This window comes from Amblyomma maculatum, chromosome 5 (assembly GCF_055883805.1).
Source record: "Amblyomma maculatum isolate TAMU_Amacu chromosome 5, ASM5588380v1, whole genome shotgun sequence".
In the NCBI taxonomy this organism is placed as follows: Eukaryota; Metazoa; Arthropoda; class Arachnida; order Ixodida; family Ixodidae; genus Amblyomma; species Amblyomma maculatum.
This window is the reverse complement of record NC_139348.1, coordinates 63,871,252-63,895,904: the sequence shown is the minus strand read 5'-3', so window position 1 is coordinate 63,895,904 and position 24,653 is coordinate 63,871,252. Positions and strand designations below refer to the sequence as shown.

Here is a 24,653-nt window from a genome sequence, read left to right as displayed (position 1 = left end):
AAATTATATGCCAAAATTTAAAAACCTTGAACAATTCACAAATTCCGTAGAATGTTCAGAACAGCGCGGTGCGCTATAATTGGACAAAGGCTTTATCGATGTGGCCATAATTACTTGCGCAACAAAATTATGCAAGGTGTTTTAATGGTTTTGAAAGCTGAGGTAGTGTAGAATAGGTGGAAAAAGTTTAAACAATGTGAAAACTGTTTTTGTTTTCCTAAAAATTTTCAATGTTCGCTCTTTTCTGTAAATTAGCGCGATCGTATCTCTGTATCCAAATGTCATAAAAATATGAGCTTTAGCTGTTTGCGGATAATTATGCTGAGAACATATTGTGGAATTATTGCTGCTCTACCATGAACCTTTTCTGAAATAAAGGCCTGCAAATTAGGAAAATTTTCGTTTCCTGGGCCGATGTTGAGAATTTTTATAAAAACATTTACTCATACCCGAAAAGCGAACATTAACTGAATACAAATAAAAACATGTATATATTTAGTCGGATAATTTTCAGCTAGCTAACTTGAGCATAATTTGTATAATCTATAACCAAAGTTGGCCAGAATAGAAGAGAAGCTCGGAACTCCGCCTCTTTGACATTATTAATCAGTCATCACGCAACAATATATAATATTTTGAAGTAAATATAAAAGGTCGAACGACCTTCCTTTGTTCGATCATAGGTGGCGAAAGGGAGGAACGCGCGCATTTGTCGATGCACCAGCTGTATAGATTTATGCAAGAATGTGGATGGTAGATGGGGAGGCTTTCTATTTTTTTAGAAAATGTTCGTCCGTGGTTGGCTTGAAGAAACAATGCGTTTGCGAACACACAAAACAAAACTATTTATTAGAACTCGACTCGAGCGGTGGGCGCTGGCGGCCGCTCATCGGCACGGTCCGAAGTCAGGGCTGGCCGGTGCAAGCAGAAGAGGGCTCGGTAAAGGAGGAATGGAATGTTGAGAGGGTCGTTGGTCCTTCGTTCCCACGCGCAGCCCTTGCGAACACAACACCGCGGCGGGAATCGCGCGCTGGTTGAGCGGGTCGTTGTTCCCCCTCGCCTACGCGTCTACGTGCCAGACACAACAGACACCATCCCCAGCTGCGCTGCTGTGCGGCCTCCTCCCGAAGCGTTCATTTCAGAGCTTGTTGGAGACGCTAGAAGACTTGTGACAGCTTCTTAAACCTTTCTTTATTTCCTTCCCTCATTAATTTTCTTTTTCATTGTGCTGTGCATAATTTTCTCTGGCGCCTATACATGTCCATGTGCTCCGGTTGGTGCTTGCTACACATCAGTGAATAGCTGAGCTGTGAAATGTCGCCGGAGTACGGATTACAGCAACGGCGGGAAACCATCGGCATTCTCGGACTCAGTGAAAGCCGTCATCTTAGACCGTGAGTATATATCTTTGCAGCATGCCATTGCTTCATAATTGGTTCTATGTAATCTCCTACCAGTCCCAAATGTTCTCTTTCCGTATTCTCCTCGAAACAACTGCGCGAAGCATGACTTCAAGAACTAAGCGAATTTTCGTCCGGGTTACATGTAAGCAAGTGCGTGGACTTATTTGCTGGCTGCGATATGAATAGCATTTGCGCCGAAAATAGAGGAGCCATGCGTAACAGATGTGTATGCCACCAACACGTGACAGAACACTGCAGGCAGCCATTTGCGCAGTTTTTTGACTGTGCAGCGCGCCGAAATCAATTAGTAACCAATACTATGCGCCCGGCTTTGTACATATATTTTGGACAGCCTCTCTTCGGCGCGCAGGAAGCCATGTTCACACAGGTTTTGGATTTTGTTAAGAGTTAAGGGCAGTTTTCTGTTTTCAGATGTACAGACGAAGTTTTGAAAACTATTCGTGCCGTCTGTGCAAGCGAATTTTACAGTGGGGCAGACATGTGCGTGATGCCGCTTGATGATTAGGCTATAATTAAGTCATAATGAACCTCCACTTTTATAATGGTTAATATCATATTGAGGAATTGAAAGCCGTGAACAGCGGAAGTGAGCCCCTTTTCAAAATTTTCTTAATCGACGCCCCCCTTCTGAGCCCGCGCCTTCAGGTGAGGGCGTTATCAAAATGCGGCGACAATAGGAGAGCGATTTCGCAGACGCGCTTCGAAGGCGGGGGAAAATAACAATACAAGCAAAAAGGCACATCAGCCGTGTGTGCACTGCGTCCCTGTCACTGCAAAATAAACAACGTGCACGCGGGACACATTGTACAAAACATTGACGGCCGGTATGAGGCAACCATATCGTCCGAAATATTGCTCGCGAAGCGCTCGATCACGGCGCGCACTTTCAGGCGAAATGGGACAGGACGTCAGGTCCGCCTGCTCGGCAATTACAGCTCTTTGTACCTCATGTACCGTACCGTATGCATGAAGTGCACGCCATCGCCATCGTGCAAGAATGTTGAAACCGAAGCAGCGATCCCCGTATTCTAATTCTATAGGAAATCATTTGGGCGTAGAAAAGAGCAACTTAATATGATGTGCATGGTTCTTTAATGAACGATATGTATAAATGGACGGTTGAATAGTTACAGTAATGGAGTATTGTGCTAATTCTTTACGGCCGTGACCGCCATAAATATTGCTCATATTGCTCTTAGCTTTAAGCTCTGGCATTGATAAGCCTATCTAAAGAACCGACTGGCAGTGACAGGTTGTTTACAGCTGTTGATAAAAAGGTAGGCCATCATGCTATTATTGCAGGCATATTTGCTTCTTTTTGTACCTCTGTTTACTAAAACTTAATTTTGTTCCCCATTCCTAGGGACGCTGCACCTCTTACAACACTCACTGTTCAGTCGCTTTTATTCAAGTATACAAAAAGGAGGAAATGCGCATGCACTCATAGGATAGCCTGTCCGTTAGCAGCTGCAAATAACACGCCACTGCTCCTCGGTACCTTGGATGAAGTTTTCAAGGGGGTTACCTGAGATGCCTAGCAATTGCTGTAATATTTATACCAATCACGGCAGTGAAACAGAAAGGTAACACTGCATCACTTTAACTGCTGCATTCACCTATAAACGTGCCTTAATTTATTGCCTATTCTTATAGACGCAGGACCTCTTGCTATAGGCTTTGTTCAGTAAGCAACCGTCTTTCATTGCTTCAATTTCTATCTCTCCACCACTTTCTTGTTGCTCTGGGTGTGATCATTTGATTTCATTGTTCAAATCATATTGTTTTATCATGTGTGAATGATTTAGCCTGCACATACATGCTTTCATTTTTTTAGATGCGCATCGGGAGCGTTTTCTACGTAGAAATGGATCGATTGAGTTGTATCAGCGGTGCGAAAACCGACAACCCCCAGAAGATATGTGTACTGTGGTTGGAAGGGCAATAAAGAAGAAGAAAATCAGCGGAAAAGCCTGCCTAAAAAAAGGTAGTACTGCATCACTGTAACTGCTGCATGCACCTTTAAATATGCCTTATTTTTATTGCCTATTCTTATAGACGGTGGACCTCTTACTATTGGCTTTTTGCAGAAAGCAACCGCCTTTCATTGCTTCAATTCCTATCTCTCCACCACTTTTTTGTTACTTCGAGTGTGATCCTTTGATTTTATTGTTCAAATCATATTATTAAATCGCCGGTGAATGATTTCGCCTACACATACATGCTTTCATTTTTTTTTAGGTGCGCATCGAGAGTGTTTTCTACGTATAAATGGATCGATTAAGTTGTATCACTGGTGCGATAACCAACAGTTCGGTACCCCCCGAAGATTTGTGTCTTGTGGGTGGCAGGGGGTATAAATAAGAGAATAATCAGTGGAAAAGCCTGCCTAAAAACTTACAAAGATGGCGCAAAAGCGAAATGCTGATCAGGGTTAGAGTCTGATTACTTCTGTTATCCCATTTCACTTGCTAGGTGATGTGACATATATGAAGCACCTTAGTATAATTTGTGGTATACTCACTGAAAATTGTGTAGACATTAACTTTTTTCTCGTTCAATTATTTTGAGTGACGCACGAATTGGAATAAAACGAAGTCATCCACACATCTAATGCCCATAGACATTAGATGCGTGGATGAGCCCATTAATTGTGTTCCTATGTGAGCATGCAATAGTTTGTCGAATATATTAATATGTTAAAAGTTGATTTTTTTATTGTTAACCGGAGTAATACATATGCTTCATATCATAGCATTATTCGCCTGTAGTTTGTATCTGCTCTTTCCTAAATTGTATTCTACAAAGTATACGTGTGTCATCTCGTACGTCTATTTAACTAGCGAACAATTTGCAATCGAATCCGTTTTGTGATGTTGTTTCAGCTACAAATAATGTATGACAGTTGTGACAATATAGGTAGCTTTAGGTATAACATATAGCGCGAAAAATCTTTAATATATGCGATGATATTTTTATTCACCGCATTGGCTAAACCAGCCTGTTGAAGAGACGAAATGAAAACAAATATGGATGTCTTCGGACAGGAACAGTAATTGTGGTGCCATGACCGTTTTTTTAAATTAAATTTTCATATGTGATGGGCTAATGTCTCGACACAAAGGAATGATCCTTAGGTTTGCCAGATGCGGCGTAGTATTCTCGAAAAAAAAAAACGCCTATCACTAAAGCTGGAAAACGCCGTTTTTGTCGTTTCAAAAAGTTGCACGTTTGGAGGCCGGCTGGTTGCGTAAAATTTTGTCATCCACTGTTTTTTACTCACCGCATTTGGGTAACGTTTACTTGTATAAGAAGTATTAAAAGTGTGTTTCATCGATGCAATTGATTTAGTAAAAAATCGCAAACTTTGCTTCAAGAACAACGCGCTACAAAAATGTTAATGTTCAACCTTACATACTGGCGTGACGCGTTGCGTTGTTTGCACTAAAATATTCTGTGTTTATTACGCAGGCAGAATTTGGAGCTCTAAGCTGCTATGTGTCTTCTCTGTAACGCCACCAAAAGTATTATGCTGGAAAGCGATTTGCTTATGATTGTAATTATAAAAATTACACATTGAAAAATCATCTTCAAAAATATAGTATTGTTAGTGGTGGTCAAAGCTGAGAAATGGAATAATATATTAATAACCTAGATTGAATACTATTGCACCTAGCAATAAAAAAGAATGCAGGACAGAGAAAAAGTTCAGCCTTCACTTGCATTCTGCCATGAAATTGACAGAAATAGTGAATTAATACCATTTTAAGCTATATTAAGTATTGGTCCCAGAAGCAGAAAAACGGTGTATAAGCGCTGACAATGTTTTAAATTTTACTTAAGGTAAAATGTAACTAAATTCAGCAAATACTAAATTGAAGTTTTGATGCCTATTCCATAAGGGGGAGCCATATAAGCACATCTATAGAACAAAAACAAGCATTTTTATATTTCTAATATTACATTTTGCAGAATTCAATATATTTACTGACTCAAATTAACAAAGTACTTTGCATTGTTTCCACAGATTTTGATAAAAATTGATGTTGCGGCCGTTTCTTCAATTCTAATCAGTTTTCCTTATTTTACCATTTTCTTACTTTTGTCCAATTTCAAAATAATATGCAGATACACACACAAATCTAGAGCTTAAAATTTTTTTCAGAAATAAAAATGGAACCTAGATAATGTAGCGAAATAGTTTCTGTGCCAAGATATTATTGAATCTTGCAAGAATGCAGGCTGAGTTCGGCCATTATCAGCACAAGCACTCGGTTTAATATTTAATGTTATATTTTTAAACAGTATAACGCAACACTTTTTAGTCCGTGATATTTTAGAGGTACTGAAGATTTTTGAGAGGGATTTGAATGAAAATCAAAGATGATCTTTTTTTAATTGCAGCAAATTTGCCCTTTACTGCTGTTTTCGAATTCTGAGCAATTTTGATGCGTTGTGGAGAACACACCTAGTGGTCTGGAGCTCCAGATACTGCCTGGAATTAATAACATGCGTCAGGAAGTGACAACATATTTAGTGCAACCAACCTAAGGCATCATATGCCAGTACATAAGGTTAAAAATGAATATTTTTGCAGCGTATCGCTCCTGAAGAAAAGTTTGCGATTTTTTTAATAACGCAACTGCAAAAACAAAATAGGTTTCTAATAGTGTTTGTAAATATAAAACCGGCATATATTTAGTGAGTAAAAAAGAGCAGATGACAAAATCATGGTATCCAAACTTGCAACAATTTGAAATGGCAAAAACAGCGTTTTCTACCTCTAGAGATATACCATACAATTGTTTTTTTTTCGAGGAAACTACGCGTATCTTGAAAAACTAAGGTTAATTCTTCTGTGTCTAGATATTTGCCCACCACATATAAGAATTTCATTGGAAACGAAAGATGGCCATGGGACCTCGATTATGTTTCTTATCTAAGGCACCCATATCACGCTGTGAGAAAGCTAATATCAAGGGCTTTTTTTTAATATTACATATTTCGAACGGTTGTGCCATCTAAGAAAATTTGAAAGCTAGGCACACCTTAGGTGTCGCCAGCCCTCACTTTCTGTTACAGCTGCATTTGCTAAGCTGAATTAATGCGTTGAGTACTTTATTTTAGCCACGAATATAGCGCTAGTACGTGTCAATTTTAAAGAAAGGCCGCAGTGACGCGATTCCTGTAGAATTTGTAAGTGAAATCTGTAAACCTTACAAATCTACCCATATGTATGATCTCTTGCAGGTTTTATTCAAGCTACATTACACCTGCTGCGCCCCATAGCTTGAGCCAAGGGTTATAAATAAACCATTAGAAACATACGATGGAAACCGGTGGTGCATTGCTGGCAGCCACATAGGACAGCGCAGAAAATTTTTATTTTGTACGTGGGGAAGTGAGGTTATTCGCTTCAAGTACTAAATATTCACTTTAGACAATAAATAGGACTTACAGAGTCGGTGAGCACGTTCGGAAACCCCTGTTTCAATATTTACGGTTAGAAACCTCATGTGTACCTTTTTTTCCAGCTGCAGATAAATTCCGGGTTATGTAGATGCCGAAACCGTTACCAGCCCATTCGCGCACCTCAACTGTGCTGCTCACAATATGATTTTGAGCGGACAAAACAACCTGCCGCTATGATTTCTAGCCCCATGCATGGGTAAGGGTGATATGCTGGCGATGGTTGCTTCACGTCGGCCCTTTTGCGCACGTGAAGGCTCGAGTTACAATGAGCGCGGCGAACTTTGCAATGCGGATAATGACTACAAAGCGGTAAGGATATAAATGAGTTTAACAGTATTTTTCAGCTGTAAAATACAAGTACAGTCTTGTTGGACGATGTGCTGGTGCGGACGAAGAAACCATAGGCAACTTGTAGGTCTAACGCTACACAGGGCTGTCGAGTCAAGCCAAGTCCTCAATTGTATTGTCCGGGAATCAGATTTCTGTATTTTCGTGGTTTCCTATTGTATCTGGCGTTCAAAATGCAGACGTGAGGGTTCTTTATCACAAATAATCAAACGTGGATTGTGCCGGTACTCTTCAAAGTAGCAACACCATTTATTGTGTAATCAGTAATTTAGGTAAATAATGTCAATTAAGGATTCCAAACAAAACCTTTTCTGTGGCGCTCAAGGTAGCTTCCAGCAATATATATCTGGTTTCCTTTGCCTGCCTCCGAAATGTTGTTTTTTTTTTTATCCCTTGGATAAAATTTGCTTGGACAAGCAGTATATGTGTAAAAATGATGCACCTGTGAGCTACCCGTTTAAGTAAGCTCCCGTTGAAGTGAACTACCCACAAAACCAGTCAAAAGCGTATGTCAGCTAACCAGCGGCCAGTACAGCAGTCGTGGGCTTAGATCGCTTGTGTATATTATATCTAGCCATTTAAAAAAAATGCAAATGGTCGCCGAACATTCTCTTGGTAACGATATTTAGTATAAACTGTTTGCACATCGCAGAAAGCGTAGGAGCGGCAAAAAACTAGCGCGCCAGTCATATGCGGAGACAGCCGACAATCAAGCACTAATTCCTAGTGTGGGATGAAACACTGGCTGTCTCAGCCGTATTGCTGTGAAGGTGATCAAAATGCAACAGGGCACATGCTATGCAATGTATGTGCGTCTTTCATCCTAATAAACCCAAGACAGCTTAAACTAATCTGGAACTCATCAGTATAGTGTTTCTCATTGACCATAAATTTCGGTACATGAATCCTGGAATTTTCTACATCTTCCTAAAATAATGCGCGCGATTTTATATGCCTCGTAATAGTGTTGTAAATTTTGTTTCCTCATTGGTTTTGTGCAGGTGCCATTTGCGAAAAAGTTGGGGTGGACGATTTGGAGGCACACGCATTTATTCGCAGGTGGCTGCCTGGTTCCTGTGACAGGGGGGGGGGGGGGGTGGAAGAAAAAGGCGTTATGCTGAAACCTCCCCTGGCGAACCAGGCATGCCACCTGTGAATGCAATTGCAGGGTCAGCCCCCTCACTACGCCTATGAGTGTGCCCTCCAGCTCCCTGGCCCCTTCCACTTCCCGAGAGCCCGCCCTGCCCTGGCCAACCCTTCCACTGCCCCGCTAACTGCTGCTGTGTGTGCCCTCATCGCTGGCTAGTAACAACTGCCGTCTATAGTAACAATTAGAATAAATATTATCTTTTTGTGAACCATGCCCTTGTTTTGTTAATATCTACTGGTTGCTCATGAGCGACAATTTGAATTTATATGGCCACTCCTATTTGAAAGGCCATTATTGTCCAAGCAAGTTCGATGTGCTGTCACGAATATGGCTAGAATGAAAAAGGCTGCATTTTATGGCCTGCACAGGCAGTGCCACAAAATGTGTAATCTTGACAACATCAATGGTACATGAATGGAATAGCCGGTGTACCCATAAACCATTGGATTAATATTGGTATCGACAATATGCGGCATGAATGGAGTAGCCAGTGCACCTGCAATGGCTAACCATTGGTATGATATTGGCATTGACAATGGGCCATCAATGGAATAGCTGGTATTAAACAAATATTGGTAATACAATGATGGTATAATGCTGGACAGTATTGGAAAGAATCATGGTGCATGAATGGAAAGTCTAATATTGTGCCTACATTGGTGGCTCCGGCTTGGTTGAACACTGGACCAATCTTGGAACGAAAGATGGGCCAAGAATGGAGAATGTAGTAAAATGCCCAAATGCCAATTTAAGTCCAATATTGATGTCATTCTTTTCCAGTGATGAACCATTGTTGGACCAATGCTGGTGTGCTGCTTGGGAATGTGTCCAAGGCTTTGCGCAATCGAGGCTTTATAACTTTTTCGCGTTATATCGTCTAGAGTTTGAGAGCTACCATTGAGCCATTATAAGCTGTGTGCAATAATAAAAACAGCCTTTTTTAAGGAGCGAAACGCTTTTATAGGAAAAAGAATTCGCGAGAAGATTCGCCACGCAGAATCGTTACATCAGTCTTGCCGTGCTATAAAGAAGAAACTTCTTGGCTGTCAAAAATATTTTATGTTAATTACATGTATTAACTGCTTGATACAGTGACTGCAAACCCCGTCAGTCTCCGCTTGATGCAGCACCAAATGCGGAGCGAAACATTAAGGGTCATATAATGAAAATGCATGCTGAGACTGCCAGCATGATTAAACTCTGAACTCCGGTATGCTTTCTTTTCCTAGTTAAATATTGAAGCACACTAAATGTAGTGAGATAGCGCAGCTACTGACAATCTGTCTATAGACCTTTTAAGTTTCGATGCCTGTGTGCAGCCATCTTAGTTCGATGGTGGCGCCCCGCATGAGCCCAACTGGGAACGTCCTCTCCGGCTCCTCTTGACGCCATCTTGAGCTGTGCTGTGGTGTTGATGCTGCGGTGCGGCCGTGTAAAAGTGCTGTTTCGCGGTGCTCGTGAAAGCTATCCGACATCTTGGTGCTATTTGTGCTTTGTTTGAGCGCGCCAGCGGATGGTATACGGTTTGTATACCATCCGTTTTACATATCAGCAGCTGTTGGAAGCGAACTAGCGACCGGGGTGACTGCGAAGGTCTTCGCTCCACTTCCGCAGTGAGGATGTATCCGTTATATCTTTTATGATACATGTATTTTCAATTATATTTTATGATTTCAATGGTAACTGTACACATAAACACGGCGAATGAACCGTACGGGCCGCTACCGAACGCGGAATGAAGATATTACGAAAGACGCTTTCCAGTTATCGTCGCATTGATTTAACATAAAGTGCGACCCATTTCGATATTAGATCGAGCTGTCCTGCTTCAACATTTGTATACTTTCAAATTAAGCCACGGTTCAAGACCAGCACATAAATGAAGTGTTTAAAGTACAATACGTCGACGTTTTTATAAAGCCTCGGTGTTCGTCCTGCGGCGCAACAGTATCGTATATCCCCGTCTCGTAACAGCATTGTTTGCACGACGTATTGTTGAGCAAAACGTCGAAAAACGTGCGGTCTCAGCTGCACCATGAAAGAAGACGACAAACTCGCAGCACATAGAGCAGCGCTTACAAAAGCGGCGGACTACGGCACTCTCGTCGAGCGATACTCCCTAGTCGTCGATAGGCCTAAATTGTTTCGCATCGAAGGCACATCCGACGACGTTTTGTAATTGCTCAGCGCGAGAGTAAATGGTCTCTCATGGAACTGCCTTACTGCCGATCCCATAGTATCAGTAAAATAAAGATGTAAATTTCGCTGACGCCTTAGCAGCGGAGCCAGCGTGCAGACGATGAGACGCAGGGCGCACCAGCGACAATGTGTTGCGTAACTTATGTGTAATGCAATTTTACATAGCACGGTATGAGTCAGAAATCCGCAAGATGTTTTTTTTTCCGATCGGCTTATTGTTTAAGTGAAGAACAGATTTTAGCAGGCTCTTGCGTTGGCGGAAGAGATTCGCCGTATCGTTGGCGCGGAGGGCTTGCAGGAGGCACGGCCTGCCCTGCGTGCGTGGCTACTACGGCGGAGGAAGTGAAATGGGCATCATATTCATAAGTCTGTCATTGGTACTAAGTCTATCTGGCTTACATAAATCGCTCATAGGTGAATTAAATAAGGATAGACTGGAAAGCGGTGAAGCATAAATATATCACAGCCGAACTCAGACTTTCGATGCATGCTTCTCGCGGATACGCTTTCGGCAATCATATTGCGATTTTTTTGATTGTTTGTGCAGTCCACGATCACGCATTGCTGTCTTTATGATATTACCACTAAAAGGGGTGCTAATAACTTTATTTAAGTCTCTGAAACGACGATATACCGAGGTGCAAGGCCGCTCTGATATGCATGAAGCGTGCGAATGCACACCCCACTCGGTACTGGCAACAATGGGCCGGCGTAAGGAATCTGGTTAGAGAGTATTTTCCTCCTTTCCCGCTTGCTCTCGGTAAAACGGTCTATTGCGGTATAGTGCCCTGGGCGCTGCGCTGATTTCATGTTGGTTAAACGGTCATGCCGACTGCTCAATCCGAACGAATTTTTTTCTCAAGAGCACAGTCATCCGAGCACTTTATCAGTTGGTGTCCCCAGAGTGGGTCCTTATGAGAAAAACAACGCGCCTACGACACATATTGTACCACCATCTTTTCATGTCCCAGACGACCGCACTGGCCACTACATGCTACATCGACTTCTTGCGGTTGTGTCCATAAATCTGTCTAGCACGAGGATGCGGATGGCGCTGAGAGGATAAATAAATGTAAATAGTATAGAATATAATAAAGCATAATGAAATGGTAATAGAAGTTACAAAATAAAAAAAAAACACAAATCAAGAAGGAAAGTAAAAGCAAACATTTAAGACGCCTATAGGGCCACAATAAAAGCGGCAACAAGGTTTATGATTTCTCATTTCTCCTGTACATGTTACGCAACTCTGTTAATTTTTGGCCTCTATTCTAAATCTCTACGCGGCATTACAACGCCACGACAGCTGCGAACCAAGTGAACTGATAAATATGCAATTCGGGAATAAATTGAGGCCATCAATATCCAGCATTAACAATCTATTCACACTTGCGATTCGCGAAGGACGCGCGATTCGCGCGACTGTCAGTCGCTTTTCGACTGATGCGGCAATTTGCGACTGTCGCTTTTCGACCAAACCGGTTGCGCGACCGCTGCGAGTCGCAAAGTGTGTTCGTAAGAGACCCAGTCGACAAAATTTATGTTCCTCAGGAAAATGTTTCTATTAGAGCAAGTGTTTTCCTACGTTGGAATAGTGATGGAAAAACATGGTTTATTTTTACGGTTCGAAAGACGACGTACTCCCTTGCCATCAGGGCTACATATATAAGGTTTGGCAACACACCGCGAAATTTAAATAACGTGCAAGCTGTAGCACTCAAAGGCACGGCAACCAAACAAGTCAGGCCAAGAAAGAGTTAATTTCAGTACTATCAAGCCTGTGTCTTATTTTGGTGTCTACGGCCTTGTCACCACCACGTGACGTCTGGTGAAGGTGCTGCCCTTCGAGTCCCGGTTTACCGCTTCAAACCAAGACAACAGTCCTGTTCCTGTTTCTCTGGAGACCTAGCCAACAGGCCAGCGAGCCAGCTACGACTTCAAGGCCTCCAACACGAACACAGACTGCTGAACCCTGTTCTATCTCGGAAGCCATCAACGTTGAAAATGACCTAGTGTACAGCAGCTGTTGTTTTTGTCCAACCCCGTGAGCCCCCATGCTTCCACGGACGACCGGACGAGGATGCGGAAGACTGGCTCGACCTGTTCGAAGGGGTGGCAACGTTCAACGCCTGGAACGACGAAGCGAAGCCAAGGCAAGTATATTTCATTTTTGGAGGATCTGCCCGTAAATGGTTTGAAAATCACGAGGCAGCTTTGAAAGATTGGTACCTTTCAGGACTGCATTTTTGACAGCCTTTGCAAGTGTCATCTGCAAGAAAAGCCCAGGCTCTCCTTAATTCAAGACTTCAACTCCCAAATGAGCCTGTCCTGGTTTAAGTTATAGTAGATGAAGCGCCTCTTTCGCCCCACTGACCTTAACATAACCGAAGGAGAGAGTTAAATTCTTTATACGAGCTGTTAAAGAGTCGATTTTTGCAGGTCTTCTGCGAAGTCCGCCAGAAATCGCGGCGGAATTTGAAACCGAAGCATCTACCATCGAGAAGATGTTGGATACCCGGATGCACAACTACGAGCGACTACTCAAACCGGACTACTCAGGTCACTACCCCAGCGCATCTGCGAGCGGGGTTCTTGTCTGTTTCGTCTTATTTGATAGGGTTTACCAAGTGGCTGATGAAGGACGATATCTCTTGAGTTTTCCTGGTCAAGGGTTCCATTCTTTATAACATCATGTGACATATTTGTTGTATAAGAATCCGCTTTCTACCTAATAAAAGTTAGTTGCGAGTCAGCGCTCGTCTTTTGTGCTTCTCTTCTTGTGCATTTCGTCTCTTCGCGCTATTCCACCCACTATAGGGGAGGAAGTTGTCATAAATGAACTTTCTAGACAAACAATTTATATAATGATTAGAATTTATGCATGCCTAAGGAAAGCAAAAAATCCCTAGGCATTATTCAGACGAAATGAATTGATTTCCTGTTCTTGGATCCATTAAAATGTATAGCACATTTAATAACACGTTAGGTGATAAGATTTGGTCTTTTTTTTCTTTTAAATATTCGCATCCTAACTCCTCATATCTCTAACAAAATCATACCGCGTCTCATACGACACAAAATATTTCGGTGTACATTTCTACATTTATATGCACTGAAAACAGAAAACTTCTAATCTTGGAGTTTTAAGTAAAAACAGACTCATGTTACGTCCAAAAATTCTTTTTCTCTTGCCAGTAATACTAAACCATGCTCATATTTAAGAATTAACGACTACTTAGCATGTAGGAAAACGTTTAAAAATTTGTGTTTTTAACCCGAAACGCAGCCTCGCAACGCATCGCACCGCATGTAGATGATTCCCTACTGAAACGTTGAAAATAAAATATTAATTTTAATATACAATTTTTTAACAAGCGGCAAACATTTGTCAAACAAATTCTTAAAATATACTTTCTGTCAGCTCTATACAGTTACCAAACGCTCTGTGATGTATGAATCTGGGAACGATATCAGCCAATATTAGTAATGTCAGAACACAGTGACGTGATGTTCTATTAACGGCGCCTCGAGACTCATCTGTTAGCCGTTGTATCAGCGTTCGTTCGGCGGATCAGGCGGTAAGCTCACTGATCCACCAGCATCGGCCCCCGACTGAAACCCTCACTCCGGGGACACTACGACCTGGTTAGCCTGATTGATGGCATTACAAATAAGCAAAACACTGGATTTCTTGAGTTTACAAATCGACACTTGGGGCGTTACCAAGCACCGAAATATTAGAGAAATGTTATATTCTTGTTTCAGTCGAACGTAATTTTTTGCTATTAATGTCCTTTTTTCTAAGGTTTTAGCAATTTTATACATTAAGGTTGACGTATTGCGTCTATAAACAATTAAATAAGATAAATCTAACATGTCTTCAACATCAATATAATGGGAGAAAATGTAGAGCAACCTCGCCGAGGCACGTAGGCCCACCACTCGCGATGGTACACAGCTTGCACGCTTCGGAAAGATAACAATACAGTACAACTCCATAATCCAGCACAAATTTTACACTCCATCTCTAAACAAATAGAATAGAGCCAAGCCTTTATATCCACCGATAATGGTTGTGCAACAAGTCATGGTGGCGAATTAATAATATTCAAATCTTTCTAACGAAATATTGGGACTATGCTAGCATTCTATGGCGGCATCATTTCAAAGCTCTAGTTTCGAAGAAATGTTAATGAAAAACATGGTTACTGGATGAAAATGGACCAAAGCTCTGGGACTTAGAGTATGAAATATACATGGTATGTTGCCTCATTGTTATTATTCGAATAATACTGCAAATATCGAAGACAATATAGAGGAACATATCTTTGTAACGATAAAATAATATTTGCAATAGAACATAAAAGTTCGTATGATATTAATACAACATTCAAAAGTCAACATTAGCATAATGTTTCTTTTCAATGTTCTACTAATCTTAGCTGTATGTTACAGAACAATAAAAACTTTCAGAAAACTTAGATAACAATTTTATTACGTCTTTCTAATGGTCGGTGCTTCCTGGGAAAAATAAATCGAACCTTTTGCTGACGCCTGCCCCTCCGTAATGAGTAGGCCAAGCGTATCCGTGGGATGCATGTGCGCGACGTTGGCGATTGTGCAGAGACTTTTAACGAAATTAGATAAACCTAGAGTATTTTTTACAGCAGCTACCTGAAATGGACATTTCTTTACATCCTACGACACACGCAGAATGAGCGGAAATTGCACTTTCCGGTGGCCTGGCCTGGTTTGCCGATGATACTGCAGACGCTACGAAGCAGCCGTTCACACTTCGATATCGCTTGCGGACAAATAAGGCCGTTTACCCTAAAAAGAATAGGATTGCAACTTTATCCTAGAAAAATCAATATAAATTGAAATACACTGAATAAAGGGGGATTAGACGATACGGCGAATGCGAAATGACTGTCCTGCACTACCTCAACAGCCCGGCTATGAATGTTTCCCCAAGTTGGAGCTCTCAATTATTGTCTTTTCTTTATTCAGTGTATTCAGGTGTATTCAGCGTACGCAGCCCCCTATAGCTCACTGTTGGGCAGAAAGAAATTGTCAAATTGAAGCATCAACGCTTTCAAGCTGCCACACCTTTTTGCCACAGTCTGCGCTTTGACACAATTACTTAAAGATTTGACGAAGAGGGACTAATATACGGTCCAGTGGGATTCTCTTTCAAAATAGGCCTTGCGCAGTAAATTTGGATTATTTTTAATCGGAAAGCATCCGCCTTCGCAGCAAAAACGAGGAGGGTCCTCGAGCTGTATCCCGCAAGGCGCAAACCAGCAGACCAGGGAGTGGGAACCGCCTTTACTCCCCAAAAATTACAAAATGTAATTGCATATAGACTTCGCATCTAGACATTAAACGCAAAAACTTAACTACAAAAACAAGAATCAAAAAAAGCACACACGAACAATGAATTCAATGAAAAACACGTCATCTGTACACTTACGCCCTGACCAAGATCAGTGGCGAAAATCCTCAGAGTAAGAGGTTTAACACTTGGCTCTGGGACCAAAAATTCCTTTCCCCCCGCACGGTAGCCTTATGGGTTTGCCGCTAACCCGGCTTCGCTCCCGTGCATAGTCTGTGCCTTGCGGGCGGCTGGCATGCGCTTTAAATGTTTGCCAAGCAGCGGCAGAGGGCCTGAACGCCCGACACTGCTCTTCACAAAGCGCGACACTCCGAATGTTGCGGAAAGGAAGCAAACGCGGTAATACATACAAGCAAATTTTTCAAAAATATAAACATTACGGAGTCTTCTAGGTCGAACGAGTCGATGTGGTTTTTACGGTGGTGGTTCGGCGGTATTCAGCCGTCCTTGCGGAGGGCGGCGCAGACGAAGACAACGAAATGCAGTACTCTGCGCCGTTACGCGCACCCAGTATCTGAGGCCTTTGCAGAATGCCTTGACAGCTGCTGCGACGTGATGGTTGGCGATCATGGCTTCCGCCACCTTTGACAACACACAACTGTCATAAAGCCGGTGCCACCTGATATGAGCGTCCTCAGCGAGGGACAGGAGAGGGTAGTAGCGGCGCAGGTCATCGGCTATGCGGCCATATTAACCGTGTTGTGGTGGCATACGGCCTCTCTCTTGATGCTTCTGATCTTCCCAATGGCGGCCTACAAGAAATTGGCCTCTGTACCACCTCCAAAGTGGCACCACGTTGCCATGTTTCGCCTGCCCTCTTGCTCCTCCCACATCGCCACCACTGCTTGTGGACGGGGGACCCGAGGAGGCCGTTCATCGTAGGCGTACCGGGCAAGGTGGCGACGACGACAGCGGCGGTGATAGCAGGCTGGGGTGCCGCCGTATCAATGGCCGGAGTGGCTGCATTCTTTTGTATTGTAGCATTGCATTCTGCGCAAAGTGAGAACAGAGGAGGGCAAACGAAAAGCTGTCGCCATTAGTAAATGCGGAATGAGGAGTCAACCGGCAGGCAGAATATTTTGACATCGTGTAATGGCAAAAGTATGGCTATGGTAAGGTATGTATGGTATGTTAAGCGCGGTCGTAGTTTGCTTTAAGATAGGAGACATGTATGGGTCATATTACTCGACCACCATGTTTTGTATGCCGAATATAACTGAAGAAATAAATGCGCTTTGCTGCTACGTAAGAACCGTTCGATCGTGGCGTAAGGGAGGATGAAAACTTCTTTGCTCCCCTTCCGTGAAAACAAGTGTTCTTCAACCCTTTGTATGTTGGTTGCATTGTTCTAGGCGGGTGAGGTCAAAAGTTATCTCTGGCCTTTCTCAACGTTCCGGTCAGGTGGTTAGACAGCTCCCGAGTATACCATAAAAATTGCTGGCCTGTTAATCAGTATCGTGGGAAAAGCATGCTCAATAGAAAACTGCAGCTTCCGACCGAGACGGATAGTGGCTGGCGTACACTCAGTGGGCAGGTTTACCACAGTCCACGTTTTGAAGGCCATGTCCTGCAACCGCGCGTCACTATACCTAAGGCGCCTCTTGAACGCCACCAGCGTAAACTTGAGATTCTTTTTGACTCACTCTGGGATGTTGGCTTGAGGGTGGTAGGGTGCAGTTTTGTGCTGCGCGCCGAGAGCTTTAGAAGCATCAACGAATGTCATGCCCAAGACATATTTTGCATTATCTGTGATAGGCTGTGCTGGAGTACGGAGGCGACTGAATGTCTTTCTACCTTTCAATTAGAATTGAGCTTGCATAGTGGGTACCAGTCTATGTATTCCGAAATGTGATCGGGGATAACTAACAAGTAGCGACTGCGTTTAGCTGGTCTAGGGCATGAGCCTATCACATCACACTCATGGCAGCCTATCATAAGTAAATGAATGTGGGAGATTAATCGTACGCTGAGGGGTACCTTGATCATGTAGTAATCCGTCGCCACCATTGTATCTGGAAACCCATGTTGTCTTTCGTGATATTTGCCTAGCACTCCCGCCAAGATACCAGCGGCTACGAACTTTTTAATATACCTAGACCCTTTGCTAAAATTAAGCAATATTTTCCTCCCCATGACCCTCTCGGTAGTGTTTCCACTTTTTAAATAGACCACGCCCACGCCGCTTGTTATATTGCTTGTCCAGCCCATCGTTTCTCAGACTGCCAAAAATGTCCTATCTGCTACCCGGCCTGTGGTGTATTCCTGTGTGAGGAGCTATGTAGGTACTCACTGCGTCCTTCGTGAACTGCTGAACGGGACCTATGAGGTCAGGCTCGGGCACTCAAAGTCGGATGCCTGTGCCTTTCCGGCCAAATTCTCTAAGGCTAATTACTGGTCAAGGAAACAATGTAGTGTCGATATTTTCCTCGCATGGATCCGAAATCTTGCAGCCTTCATGCTGGAGTATTGAGAGGCATGTCAGCTGCCGATCGCATGGAAAGAGGCTAATCTCTTTTTCCTCGCGAAGCGGAGTATATGGCCGGATTTGCAGCATTTGCGACGCATCACGTTCATGTATTGCAGAGCAAAGATCATAGATTATGTGGTTTAGTTCCAAGCAAATGGTTATATGGAGACACAAATATCCATGTGAATGCGATGGTAGAAAATATACCTCATTTTCTGCAAGAAATTTTATATCTTAGATAAAACAGTCGACTATAAACAAATGAACTGCATACACCAGGGGATCGCTGGTCTACAGGTATCGAACGTTTTTTTTCATGTTAACCACGGAGACATTCTGCGTAATTTCGATGCGCTAGACGTAGATGTAGAAGGCAGCACCTTCAAGCACATCATCGCTTTCCTAACAGACATAACGGAAGCGTTCAGTAAAGGCGAGGGGACACAAATTGAAGGCTATTTTACTAAGCAACAAGGCCACACTGTAGGTTTGGTGTTTTCCGCGACCCTGTTTACTTTCGCATGCTCTACATCCGCGCAAAACGTGGTGACATTGCGGAGCAAGATTAATTACACACGCCTTGCGCGCAGATGACCCGACTCTGTGGATTTGCAAGGGCAATGACGGGTAAATTACAAAAGTTTTAGCGAGCAACCGATATTATACAAAGTTAGTAAGATCAGATCGGGTACACGTGCTCGACTTATAAATCAGAGGTGGACATTACCCACTCAATGCTATCACCCAATCATTTGCGTAAAGTCGGACGGACCACATACCCAAAGAATCACACTCAGGGTCACAGGGAACGCTATAGCAACATATAACAATCGTAACCAGAATTGCCAACAAATAGCCGGTCATGTTAGCGGTGTAGTGAACCTCTTTGAAATAGATAAATATTTCATAATCAGTATAATATCTGCATGACACCGTATTTGCTGCTTAAGAGGTGGAAAAGGACAAAGAAAACATTATCGTTCATAAAGGAATCTAACGGCACTAGGTTTACCGTGCAGCATATCAAAGAATATGATTATGAGACCGCGTGTTAATAATTCCCTCTCAGAACTTATTTTGGCTGTAATATCGTCACAATATAAAGGACAGTTTTAGCCTTACTGGCTCAGCAGTCGGTAGAAAGCGGAGCTTCAGCATCACGCCTGTTTAAAACATACGAAAATGTTCTTAGCGGGTTAAGGGCAAGAAAGGATACTTTCGCTGCCTAAAACCATGCATTTCACACACCATGAGAGCCCGAGGAGGAATAGATCAAGAGCATTACAATGTCGTTGTAAAGGCAGAGCGGATGTTCTGCATACAGATGCGGCAGAGTGCAGGGACAGTACTGGGACAATTTCATAAAAGCTAGGAACACGGGGATAGTGGCCGAAGATTAGCTAACTTCCGTGGTTGCAATGGCGTCTCAGTGGAAACAGCGGACCCTTCGCGCAATGTGGAGCGCCTTGCGTTCGATTGAGATGTTAATACGGAGCAAAACATCCTGCAGCGATAAAGCTCCATCAAAAGCAATGCCAACATTATGCTTTTGTATTTTGTTTCATAAGACATGCAAATCTGCAAACAAAATATCTTGCGATATTCGGGAGTGCCAGTGAACAAAGAATAACTACGATGGAACGCGTCTTCTCCTTGTCGTCTAGGCTTAATTCTACGCCTTATTCTTACATGGTATGAATGACAGCATCATTTCAGATCACCTTGGCATTGGCCATATAATCTGGAGAATCCCATTACGTTTTATTGGCCAATGTTTTGAACGACAACCAGCTTTACACCTGCTTTTGTGAGGTAACCTTGGCTTTGGCCACATAATCTGTAGAATCCCATTGCGTTTCATTGGCCAATGTTTTGAACGACAAACAACTTTACACCCGGTTTTGTGATGCGATGCACAATGTTAATGGGTAAATGGCTCATCTGTTGCAACAGTTAAAATCCCAATGAATATTCGTTTGAGAATGATGTCACTCACAACTAGGTCCTTTATAGACGCCGGTTGATGGCCATCTGTTGATTATCGTGGTCATTGAATGCACAACTCGATATTTGTAAAGAGTAGTGCTCTTTGCAATCAAAGCGCCGACGTGTCCCATTTTCTGCTTGACCACTGTCCCTTCGCCACGGCGCGCCCCGAGTGTTAATCAGTTACCGTTGGCGGCAGTCTACTACCAATAGACTGCCGAGAATCGGAACAGCTCGAAAATGATTCCAAAGGCACCAACAAGAACTCGTTACGTGGGATACTTTGTCGACGCCCGTGGAGTCAACCCGACCCCGAGAAATGTCGTGCTGTAAGTGCGTTTCCTACGCCCCGATTTACCAGTACACGTACATAGTTTTCATGGCTTTTGCTCGTATTTTCGGCGGTTTGTCTTCAACATTGCGGAGATAACTCGTCCACTCACCATTCTTCTGAAAAATGACGTTCCATTTGTCGGGGGTAAACAACAAAAACACAAGCCTTTTCTGAGCTCATTGAAGCCCTTTCCAACCCACCCGTCCTGGCAAACCTCAACCCCTCAGCACCAACGGAGGTGCGCAGCGACGCCAGTGGTCACGGTAATGGAGCCATTCTCGCCCAACAGCAGATGGGTCGCACTCGCGTCATGCTTATGCCAGTCGCCTCCTTTCTTCGGCTGAGCGGAATTATTCGATCACAGAACGTGAGTGTGTAGCCCTGTTGTGGACCATTACAAAGGTTTGCCCTTACTTGCTTAGTCACCCGTTCTCCGTCATCACTGACCTCAACATCTTATGTTGGCTTTCTACGCTGATGGACCCTACTGGTAGCCTCATGCGTTGGGTCCTGCGTCTTCAGGAATAGACTTTTCTGTCAGCCACAAGTCCGGCTTGCTAGACAGGGATGCTGATTGCCTGTCCCGTAATCCGGTAGATCGGCCGCCTGAAAGCGGCTGTGACGATGACACCTGTGTATTGTTCATGTCTGACCTTTTAAACATTTGCCATGAGCTGGGCTAAGATAGCAAGCTTTGTGGCATTATAAACCGAATCAGCACTCATTACCCTGACGCTAAAATCGCTTTGTTTGTGCTCTACAACGGTACTCTATGCCGGCGGAATGTGCAACCAGATGACGCTGAGCTTCTCCTCGCAGTCGCCGATCACCTGCGTGCCACCGTTCTTCAGTAGCGGCCCAACGCGCCCACTGCGGGCCATGTTCGCATATATCGTAAGTGCGACAGCGCCCACCGGCACTTCTTTTGGCAAGGCCTCTACCGCTCTATTCGTCGTTACGTGGCTTCTTGTTGGAGATGTCAGCAACGGAAGAAGCCCTTGGTTGTGACTGCAGGATCCCTACAGCTGATTGATATCCCAATAGACCTGTTTTTCCGAATTGGCCTTGATCTCTCTTTTAGAAAATTAATGTATGCGGTGGCCACGGACTATATTAAGCGGTACGCCGTTACACTAGCAATACCCACCAGCTGTGCAACTGACGTGGCTGCATTTCTCCTCCATGACGTTTCCTGCTTCATGGTGCTCCCCGCCAGCTGACTGACCGTGGCTGTTGCTTTCGTACTCAAGTAGTCACAGAAACTCTCTGATACTACTACATTAAGCACTATGTCACCACCACTTACCATCTACAAAGGAATGCCTCAACCGCACACTCATGGACATGCTCCCAGGCAGCACATGCTGTTGGCTCAATAATGGGGATGGGTTGGAAATTACTGGCCCGAAAGTGGCCCAATGGTGCCAACGAGCATCCAATAATGTCACAGCCACGCTATAACATATCCATTATTGACCCAGTGAAATTCACCCATATTCGTTATTGGCATTCACCTGGTCAGCAGCGGTCAATATTGTCCATGCATATTGAATAGCTTGCCATTATTGTTTACACAATGAGGCAACCTGGTCATTATTGGCTAACCAGCTGCAGTGGTTTGCTAATATTTTCCGCACCATGGTATAGACTGGCAAATATCCTTTCATGAAAAATGGCTTCTGAATAATAAATATATCAAGGCACACAGTGGACAATATATGTGCAACTAACTTTGGCGGCTTCCTAACATTTTATGTATCTTGTTTTCTAGTTGTCCATGATGTCTAATGAGCTTTGAAGGCTGGCCAGCATTGCACATATCATGGCATAGATTGGGTATTATTGTCCGGTCATTCTGATTGTCTTGTCAACATTAAATAAATTTTGGCATATATTGGTCAATAGTGACCCGCCTCTCAAGCTGGCCTGCCAACAATCTATACATATTGTGTTATATTGGTCAATATTGCTCGATGGACTGTGATGGCTAGTCAGCATTGTACCCTACTGGCATAGGTTGGACAATAATGTTCTGTCAATATGGATGGCTTTTCAACATTGAATATATCCTGATATATAAATATATACGCGGACGATACCAATATTTTTTTACCGAATGTGCCTTGTCAAGATTAGAAATTATGGTCAATTAATATTTAAACAATTTAGAGATTTGGTTGACTGCAAATAAACTCAGTTTGAATCTTAATAAGACTACCTACATCATATTTAGGCCAATCAACACCACTCTTCAAGGTAGTAATTAAACATAACAGCAACATTATAAAGCAAGTTACGAATCATAAGTTGCTAGGCATTTGGTTCAATGAAAAGCTTGCATGGAATACGCACATTTTAAATTTATTAAAATACTTGAGCAGAATTGCAGGATGTCTTTACAGAATTTCTAATTTGGTACCCGTTTGGTTGAAAATTTTAATTTACTATGCTCTTTTTTATTCATACTAACATACTTTATTCTCTTATGGAGAACCCCAACTTCTACAAATATTATTAAGTTGCTTGTTCTCCAAAAAAACCCTTCGGGATATTGAAGGTTATTATGGTATACCGCACAACTTGCGTACAGAACCCTTGTTTAAAAAATATGCCATTTTAGCCGCTAATCAGATTTACTACTTTCGTCTTCTGCAGTACATTCACCATAATAGGTTGTATACTACTCTACCTGATAGACCTAGAGTAACGTATGATCTGCGAACACGTAAAAAACGTGTACATATTACTCGAACCAACTATGGAAAACAGAAATTACCTTTTCAGGTGCAGTCCCCTATCAACTACACAACACCAAATGTGGAATTTTCATTGGCACCTAGGGTATTTAAAGAGAACGTAAAACAATATTTAAATGAATATCCCCTATAAATTCAAGGGTCGTAGTAACTGTAGTTTTCTCATATGCAATCTTGTTTGTGTAAAGTTTTTTGCTATGATATTTATGTTATTGAGTGCGTGGTGCATTGATTTGAATATCCAATAAATACTGCATGTATTGATACCTTTTATATACCGTATGTAAATGTTGCATAATGTTTTTTTTTTAATATTGTATATACACTAGAGGTGTATGATATTGCCTGCTGTTGTCTGTTTTGGGAGCCAGGCCATCAGGCTTGTCGCCTTTTGCCTTGGCTTCCCCTTGTTAACGGAAGAAATCAACTCCAACTCCATATTGATTGGTCAATATTGTCCCAACAACCTAGGTGGCACCCTAACATTGTCTATATCTTGGTTTCTAGGGGTCGATATTGTCGAACGAGCTTTAACGAGCACAATCAGGCTGCGGCGGCGCTAAAAAAACAGCAGTAGCAGCTCTGACCGACAGACATTTTTTATTGCGCATATATTCCACTCTGACAGTGGTTTTGGGCTATATTCGCCCAACTAAATTTTTTACTGGCCCGGACGTCTGTTTACGTTCAAGTGTAGAGGATATTCATGCGCCATATGTAATTTGGGCCACCATATATATAATAATAATTGGATATAATGTATACATTGTCTTAAAATTGTATGCTATGCTGACCACACAAAGTGCACAGAAGCGCCCATCATGAAAAAAATAGAATATATTTTTTCTGAATACATTTTCTGTAATTCGCTAATTGTTGTGGACGACCTGCGATTATATTTGGCAGCTAGTGGTCTAAACTTTAGCCAAGGTTTGACAAGTTCCGACAGCACTTGGAAATTACACTGCAGAAATTTGCTAAAGCGGGATCAGCTGCTGCATACAGTGCATCCCGTATCATTATTGTTATCAACTAAATGCAGCGTCATTACCATTGCTACTGTCATCATTGTCATTATCACTAATTGCAGCCTCATTTCCGCCGCTATCATCCTCACGATAGGCA

At 42.8% G+C, this 24,653-nt stretch overlaps 1 long non-coding RNA gene across 1 annotated transcript; it reads left to right on the top strand.

Moving 5' to 3' along the window:
* The first annotated feature begins 1,159 nt into the window (after positions 1 to 1,159).
* Positions 1,160 to 8,568, top strand: LOC146188418 (uncharacterized). Its single transcript, XR_014707199.1, has 3 exons — positions 1,160 to 1,394; positions 3,259 to 3,408; positions 8,243 to 8,568. It is a non-coding gene; the product is annotated as an uncharacterized LOC146188418 (long non-coding RNA).
* Positions 8,569 to 24,653: the final 16,085 nt, after the last annotated feature.